Genomic DNA, 7,952 nt, shown 5'->3' on the forward strand with positions numbered 1-7,952 from the left:
AGGGTCGTGTGTTTCGAGGCTGTTCCTCATAATATATCACGATTCATATTAGAGGACTCCAGGGACATCTGGACTCAATCAGGATCTCTATATTCGGAACCTGATAAAAGGCTATCTGCTGATTTGGATTAGGCATTGCCCTGGTTTATATCGAGAAAATTCGGAAGACGGTGTCAGTAGTCAAAAGCCCCATGAAGCTGCCCGACATGATTGTGGAGTGAGCAGAGCTGTTAGCGCTCAGACTGGTGGGGTAATAACTGCACATGGAAAACATCATTTGGAGAAGTTTTCGGCTTTGCAAAAGAGAATGAATCGAATTGAAGAACCAGATTGGACAAATTAGAGTAAGTCGTGTCTATTGAAATGATGCGACTACTGGCCCTAACCCAAACAATCATAATCTATCTGCATTCCGGCCCTCAGTAGCACCGGCCTTGGCCAAGCCGCTGCTGGAACAACTCTCCAGGAGATCGCTGCAGTGAGACGCTCCTGCCTAGTCCCTCCTACCTTCCTTCACGGACACTTTTGATATGCCTGTTTAAGGACCCGTCAAGGACGTCTCCATTGGCAACCTGCTGTTATCGCAATGCACATGCTGAACCTGGGCCACTGATTGAGAGGTAGACGAAGCGACTCTCCAGGCTTATGTACACAACTCACTCCAAAATGACACTTTACACATGCGCATATGCAACACCCGCTTCTACCCCCCACCCCCCCCAAAATCCCACGCTTCGCCGCTTTTTTACCCCCAGTGCGACAAGCGGGTTCCGCTGGCTGCGCCGAATGGCTGCGCCGCGCAGCTGCCTGTCTGCGCTTGGGTGTGCCTCCACCCCCTTCCCACTCCCCCGGTGCAAGTTGTTTTGAGTTCTTATGTTGTAAAGTGTGCTCATATGTGCCTTATGTTTGCTTAGGTTTTTTTCAAGATCCCACACTGTACTCCCCTACAGGAGCAGAGTTCTTGGGAGCTGCCTTTTTTTCCCCCTCCCCTCTCCTTGTCTCTCCCTCCCCTTTTAGCAATTCGTTGTACTGTGACAATGACAAATAAAGATGATTCTGATTCTTGATATCAACAGGTTTTTAGCTCACCTCCTTGCTACCCCTCCGACACCCAGCCCCCCACACACTTACGCTGTCCAAATGGCTTAACACGCACCCCCAGCATCCCCTGTACAAACACCTCTCCATCTGCCCCCTCCTTTCTCCCCCACCCCCTCCTCGCTCATCCACCTGATGACATCTGCACCAACCCCGCCCGACGGTGACTACAGGCCAGGTAAGAGGCAACTGGAAAGACTGCATCAGCGAAAGGCTGCAGGCCCTGATGGCATTATCACCCAGGATCCTGAAGACTGTGCCAGCCAGCTGTCCACTGTACTGGACATCTGTACAACCTGAGCCTGAGTCAGGAGAAAGTCGTTTGCTGTTGAAGACTCCCTGCATTGATCCCAGTCCCCAAGAAGTCGAGGCCATCTGCGCAGACTACGACAGTCGCCTAACATCGCATTGTGATGAAGGTCCTGAGAGACTGGTCTTAGCCCAGCTGGGCCACAGGTGAGGACATTTCCTGGACCCTTTGCAAATTTGTCAGCCCATTTAGGAGTCGATGATGGCTGTCATCTTACCTGCTGCAGCGAACCCACATGACATCTGATGGTGGGAGACACTGTGAGGATCACATTTTTGATTTCTCCCAGTGCTTTCAACACCCATTCAGCCCTCTTTGCCTAATGGGTGAGAAGCGCAGGTGGTGCGTGGTTGACGACACTATGATCTCCTGGATTATGACTACTTGACAGGCAACGGCAAACACAGTCTTGTCCGTCTGGCCGCAGATGTCCTTTGTCTGACGTGGTGGTCAGATGCATACAGGAGCTGCTGCTTTCCGCTTTCCTCTTCACCTTATACACCACTGACCTTTTCACGCTGACAACTCTGGCAGTCATCGTCAATCACTCGCAGCAGCTCTTCTTGACGATCCAGCTGCTCCTGTCCGGGTGTACGATACAGCAGGGGGCAACACAGGATGAGAGTGACGTACAGGAACGCGTCGGGTCACGCACCAACCCTGTTGGTTACGAAGTGTGGTCCGAACGAGATCGCACCTGAGGCCTGAATGTCAACAAGCACCAGAGAACCGAATGGGTGATGCTCGACCCCCTTTGGGACCGGGAACCCGAAAGCGAGGCATCGCGGCTTCTACAGCCCACTAACGGACATCCAGGGGGGAGTCGTTCTTCTCTGGTGGAGAGCATTAACAGATACTTGGGAGTGGTGATCGACAAACAAGACTCGGGGACTGGAGAATCTAACACGAAGGCCGCTGGTACAAGAAGGGGATGACGGCCAGAAGCCGCCATTTTCTCTTTGCTGCTGTGTTGTTGGGGGGCAGCAGCATCCCAGAGCCAGCGCACACAGACCAGGCACCTTCTGATATAAATCATGTCAAGATTATTTATTTGTTATCATTATTCATACAGAAACTCTATCCTTTAATACTTGTCTGCATTTTATATACGCTTTATTACTAATACCCTATAGCCCCTTAACCCCAGCCCGTGTCTGTCAGCCGGCTTGGTCTCTCCTTACTTATTGTGTTGTTACGTGTTGTTACTGTTGTTACTGTGTGTAATGCTGCTGCTCCACTGAAATTTCCCAGCTTGGGATCAATAAAGTATATCTATCTATCTATCTATTCCAGTGGATTGATTTTTCTGCAAACATCCTCAGCATAAAGTGTTAAATCTTTCAAATAATATTTTGAGATGTATAAGTAACATAACATTTCATGTTTATTTTAAACACAGCTTAAACACAAATTCTGTGCTTTAATAATATGATTAATAGATTAAAATGTTGCCTTTAGGCTTCCCATTGCCTTACAGTCGGCAATGCCTTGCTGAAAAAGGGGTGGCTCTACGCAGTCAATACCTGTGATTGTGGTAATAACAATCAAATTCAATTCAATTCCAAATTTATTTGTATAGCGCCATTTATAACAAAAGTTATCTCAGGACCACTTTTTCATATAGAGCAGGTCTAGACCGTACCCCTTATAAAAGAGAGACCCAACAGTTCCCCAAATAAGTCTGCACATTTGGGTTAAGTCAGAGAGCAGCAATCATAGATCTAAACATCCCAGAAAGATCCATTGGAATGGATCGGGGATCTGAACGGGTTAATATTGGGTATCTGCCGACACGAGTGTGGTCTGATACTTTTACATTTACTATATTTACATAGCACTGAAATTCATGAAAAATGCAGAGGGCCTTATCTTTTGCCAGTGTTTAGTTTGTCTGTTATGGGCTACTGTAGAAACACTGTGGACTCCGTAGAACAGGACCAGCTCCCTCTGTAGATAAAAACAGCTCATTCTAAGGTAACAAAAACAAAATTCTTATTTTCAGGTGATTATAGGCTACACCAATGAAAACATAGCTATGGATATTATATTCCATTTCTGACAGTAGATCATCCTTAATGTTACACACTGGACCTTTAAATGCATTATATTACTCTACAGAAATACATCTATCAACATATATGTATCTGGCACACTGAAGTTCCTGCTCATTTCCTGCTTGATCCCAATCCTTAGGAGGGGCTCAGGACATCTCTCATAAAAGTAGTTCAAAGTAACTCAATGTCAACAAACTGCTGAATTAAACATTATTTAATATAAGGCATTATAATAAGTCATAAAGGTTTTATTGGTTGTCAGTAATATGTTTGTTAATGATTTGCATATCATTTATTAGAATACTTTATATAACAAAGAGCAACTTCTGGGTTTAAACTGACTGTGCCAGATGGTTTGTTACACAGTACCATTTGGTAAGTCGTCGTTGGAAAAAGGGCAGGCACTTTCAAAAAATACTCAGCAGGTGATTGGATAAACCATTTGTTCAACCAATCAAATCAAGAACCATATAATGCAATTGAACTCTTACTGAAACCAGATTTAATCCTCGCAAGATTAAATCTCTCCTGATCTCACAAGGTTATTCTAGGTTGCCAGGTTGCTAAAAATCTGTTTTTCTAGTATATATCCTCCACCAGAATAATCTGCTTTGTCTTCATAACCAGCTATTTAATTAACCAGGGAGGATCATCCACTTACCTTCAGTAAAAAAACAGGTTGCAGAATCGTATTGACAGCCCATGCAGGCATTATGGCATTATAGCTCACTCTCTAATAAGCCAGCAGGCCTTCAACTTTATTATTATACCGGGGGAAATTTGGTTTGCAGGCAGGCGTTAACACACAGCTCACTGATGAACAATGACAACAATCAATAGTCAAGGATATAAAAGCAATAAAGCATCCAGTATATATAAAAAATAATAAAATATGCAGCTGGAAAGATAAAGCAGTTCCTGGTAAAATAAAGTGCAAGTCTCTATTACATTGAGAGATTCAGTGTTTGAGTGGCTACAGGAATAAAAGTATTTAAACACTTTATTTTGAGCATCCTGTGGCAGCTGCCTAAAGAAAGCAAACTCCTTATGAAGTCAGGACACTAAATCAGCATATTTTAAAGTCATTTGGGTCTCACTGATAAGCCTTTTTTACAATAAATGTCCTGAAGCTGGGCTTGCTGCACCCTGATCACCTTGCTGGCCACTTTGACCAGCTTATCCAGCCTGATTTTATTACGAGACTGAGGTAATCAAAGCAAGCCACAGTACAGTACCGGAGGTAAAACCAGATTCAATAAAACCCTGCTGGACCTTTTTAGACACAGTAACATCACTATCAGACTAGAAACAAAGCTTATCAATGACAGTGCTCAAGTGTTTGTTCTCAGGAACAATATCAGTCTGGATCTTGGACGGTGGCTGTTTGTCTTGTAGTTATCCTTAGATAAAACTCATTACACAAAGACACAAAGCCATCAACAACCAGTCATTTTCAGACTCATTATTATTTAAGAGACTGACAATAACAGCATCATCAGCAAATTTCAAAACATGCCTATCATAATAAGTGCTTCTGCAGTCATTTGTGTAGAAGATAGAAAGAATGGGAGACAGGACAGACCGCTTGGGAGAGCCTGTAGAGGAGTGCATTGACCCTGACACACTGGGACCTGTTCATCACAAAATCTGCGTGTTAGTGAGTCATTAAAAGAAGGTTCATGGGTTTCTCACTTTTTAATCAGCTGGGAAGTCACAGGCCTACATGTGCAGACACTGGGCTACTACTGCCCTCTTCAGTCAACTGAAAGAGAATCGAAGAAGCGCTTAATTAGCAGGTAGTATTCAGAAAGGCTGACCAAGTTGTTAAGAGGTGACTTGGTTAATCACGTCTCCCCTAACAACCGCAACAAAGCACTGAAAACCCAAAGGCCTTTCAGTGTAATTTTAGCCACAGGCATCTGTTGCAATCTACTTACATACTGAACACTGCCCTCTGAAATACTTCTTAAGAATTTTCAGCTTTTTTTATTTTGGAGCCAGAGAATATCGTCTCAGCAAACTGCTTATCCTAGCACCATAGCTGCTCTCACCCATCACTTCATCAAATACTCAAGCTTCTTACGATTCCTCTCATCCGGAGACGCTTAGGTTAAGTAGCTGTTTTGGCTGGAGGTAAGCCTTAAACCCTTGAATGAAGCCGCCACCTGCTAGCCATTGTTACCCCCTGGGCAACCTTGGAGGGCCTTTAAAAAGCCAAAGCTACCAGTGGGTAGGTGCCTTCACACAGTGAGCCTAAACAATACCTTACAGGGATGAGGCTCGTAACATCAGACCTGTAACATAAATGCTAAGTGGTACAGTATCTGATTATCTACCTGCTGCTGCGTCACACTGAGCAATACCACCGCCTTAATCCCCTTATATCCACAGGGAGAAGTCTTAGCAGCACAATGAGAGCAAATTAAAGCCTTTCCCATCGTGCCACAGCGGGGGGGTGTGATGCCCCCCGTCTGTATCCGTTGAGACTGTTCAAACCGGACCTACAAACACAACCCCACCAACCACAGGGCTCTTTTCCATTTCCTCTGTATTCTCTGCTTCACATGGCATATCGCTGACCTTAGCCGGTCAGTAGACATAAGGCAGTCTGGTAAATTTCATACTTTGCCGCCTGTGATTGATCGCATATGTCATGATGAGGACAACTGACAACTGCACACTACATGATATATAGCTAGAGTCCGCTCTGTCAAACAAAGTCTATGTGAGTTTAGAGAATAGGTCTAGTCTTACATCTGTTTGGGTTCCTGACTTATCTGTGATCTTTTTAAAGACATAAAAATGGCCAGGATAAAGGATTATTCTTTATATATATATACAAATCCCATGAATAGACCGAAACCAAGAATTAATTGATGCCACTGATTGTCTTTTGCTGTCCAGAAGTGTGTCTCCTGTACTGTAGGTATACATACTGTAGGTTCTTTAAACCCTGTTCTTTAAATCTGGCGTAACTCAGTGACAATTTAAAGATTTTTTTTTGTTTTTAGGAGGATTTTAGAAATGTAATATAATATTCATAGGTATGTTGGTGTTTAAGTACCTAAAAATAAGAATTGCTGTGTTTTCATGAATGAAGTGAAAAAAAGATAATTCAGTGTGATTACCAGGCTAGTAAATACTCACTAGAGGACCAAATAGAGTTCTGCAGGAATGAGTCCTAAAACCTGGAAATGAGTTAGCATTTTTGAACTTAGGTTCCCTCTAGTCAAAGTCAGTGGATTTTTGAACGGGTTTTTGGTTAGATGCCTGAAATAAGGTGTGGGGTTAAAATTATTGCGTCTTTCTTAAATTAAACAATATATTTGTTAGCTGTTTTTAAAGATTTATTTCTTCAGTAGGAATCAATGGGCTTTGGGCTAAGAGCTACTGAAAGACCAACACATGTTGGTTTTAGTCTTTTCATTGGATTTGTATGGATGTCTGTATGCTGCTGATTTGTCCTTAAAACATGCTGTATATATTAATGATATGTATTAATGTTTCTTTTCCAAATGTATTTGTTTTGCACATCAACAAACCTCTTGTCTCAGATCGTGTCTAACCTCGGCCCATGTGGCCTATGGGCCTTTTAGTTCCATGGTTAAGATCACTCAGACAGTGATTGTTTGACTAGCACACAAAGCATGAAACACACAGTGCCTTTTGGTGTGGTAGGAAACTGGCACAAACACCGCCAGAACATGCAAACCCCACACTCAAAGGACCGGGGCCAAGATTCAAACAAAGGGACCTTGCTGTGAGGAGGCAGCACTAACCACTCAGGCACCATGCTGCCTTTGATCACTGTTTTTAGCAGAGTGCAAAAGGAGTCTAAGTGAAATTATGGGAAATTGAAGCAAGTTTTGTATATTGATTCAAATCTCTTGACGAGCTCTTTTTGATGATTAAAGAAGAAACAACAAAAAACGACAAAAAAGACACCAACTGGCAAATGTTGGTAACTTTTTTCTGTTTGCAAGCAAAATCGTGTCAACTTCATTATATTCTTATTCTCTCAAAACCATTTAACCTATTGATTTTGGCTGTAGTGATACTGTAGTGTAGTGCTCCTCTGACTTTAGTTCTATAGCACCATCAGACTTGCTCACACTTGTGGTTTTAAGTTTAATGTCTTAACCACTATCAGGTGGATTTTCAAAACTTTGGTTCAGAGATTCATGTTCCCCAGAGGATGAATCATTATAACTTTGGTGGTGCTCTGATTTTTTTATCTACCATAGGGGCGTGTCCAGACTTTTTTTGACTGGGGTGGCACAAGCAGGGCACTGACTTATTCAGGGGTGGCATGAAGTATGTGTCAGCTTTCCAGTCATTCCCAGTTTATGCAATTCTAACACTGTTTATAGACAGTTTTACAAGATACCGGTATCTTCACTCTAGCTTTAAAATGCTGCAGCCTCTCAAATCAAAGACAGTGTGAGTGAATTAGGGAAGAAAAACTGGGGGCTCCCGGTTAGCTCAGTCGG

Source organism: Morone saxatilis, unplaced genomic scaffold, assembly GCF_004916995.1.
Source record: "Morone saxatilis isolate NCDOM2014 unplaced genomic scaffold, NCSU_SB_2.0 Contig7, whole genome shotgun sequence".
Classification (NCBI taxonomy): domain Eukaryota; kingdom Metazoa; phylum Chordata; class Actinopteri; family Moronidae; genus Morone; species Morone saxatilis.